The sequence below is a fragment of the Chiloscyllium punctatum genome, chromosome 22, assembly GCF_047496795.1.
Source record: "Chiloscyllium punctatum isolate Juve2018m chromosome 22, sChiPun1.3, whole genome shotgun sequence".
In the NCBI taxonomy this organism is placed as follows: Eukaryota; Metazoa; Chordata; class Chondrichthyes; order Orectolobiformes; family Hemiscylliidae; genus Chiloscyllium; species Chiloscyllium punctatum.
The window spans coordinates 7,854,846-7,855,684 of record NC_092760.1 but is presented as its reverse complement, the minus strand read 5'-3'; the positions used below and the strand labels follow the sequence as shown (position 1 = coordinate 7,855,684).

Sequence of the window (839 nt, the reverse complement as noted above, 5' to 3'; positions counted from 1 at the left end):
TACGAAAAAACGTTCACAGCAGCTTGAAATGAAAAAGGAAATCGCGTTTCTTTTCATTATCCCAAAGCAAACTACATTTCAATGCAGTTTAGTCAAACGGCACAAGCTATTCCTTGAGATTTTGCAATAGCGACAAAGCATATAAACTGACCGTTGGAGTTTCAGTTTCAATGCGACAGCTGAAAACCGCACCATTGAAAGCCGTTGATGACAGCGACGAGAGTGGGATTCGAACGCACGCGTGCAGAGCACAATGGATTAGCAGTCCATCGCCTTAACCTCTCGGCCACCTCGTCACAGATACTCGAAAAGCAATTACCTTATGCATAATTGAATTTCGTAAATTATGCAGAGCACCAGATATTTCTCCCTGGTGTTGGTGAAATGAGAAACAACACAGTCCGGTTCCAAGACTATGGTCTCACCACTGGGTTGTGGGGCAAGTGCACTCCCAGTGTCACACTGTGCACACATTGATCTGAACAAAAATGAGGAAATGACTATGTAACAAGGTCAGTTGAATTCTGTGAAATTTGAAGTCAACGGAATGAAGAACCCGAGACAGCAGGAGGTGTTCTTACAATAAAGAGTTGGATAGAGCTCTTAACGATAGTGGAATCAAGGGTTATGGGAATAAGGCAGGAACAGGATACAGATTGAGGATGTTCAGCCATGATCATAATGAATGGTGGTGCTGGCTCGAAGGGCAGAATGGCATACTCCTGCACCTGCTGTCTATTGTCTATTAGATAGCCTGTGAGGAATTGTTTTCCAGACTGGAGGAGAGTGCATAGTGCTCAATATCATTATTCCGAAGACCTAACTTCCGCTCAGATGTT

At 43.7% G+C, this 839-nt stretch overlaps 1 non-coding gene across 1 annotated transcript; it reads right to left on the bottom strand.

Moving 5' to 3' along the window:
* Positions 1 to 214: 214 nt before the first annotated feature.
* Positions 215 to 296, bottom strand: trnas-gcu (transfer RNA serine (anticodon GCU)). The gene has a single exon. It is a non-coding gene; the product is annotated as a tRNA-Ser (tRNA).
* Positions 297 to 839: the final 543 nt, after the last annotated feature.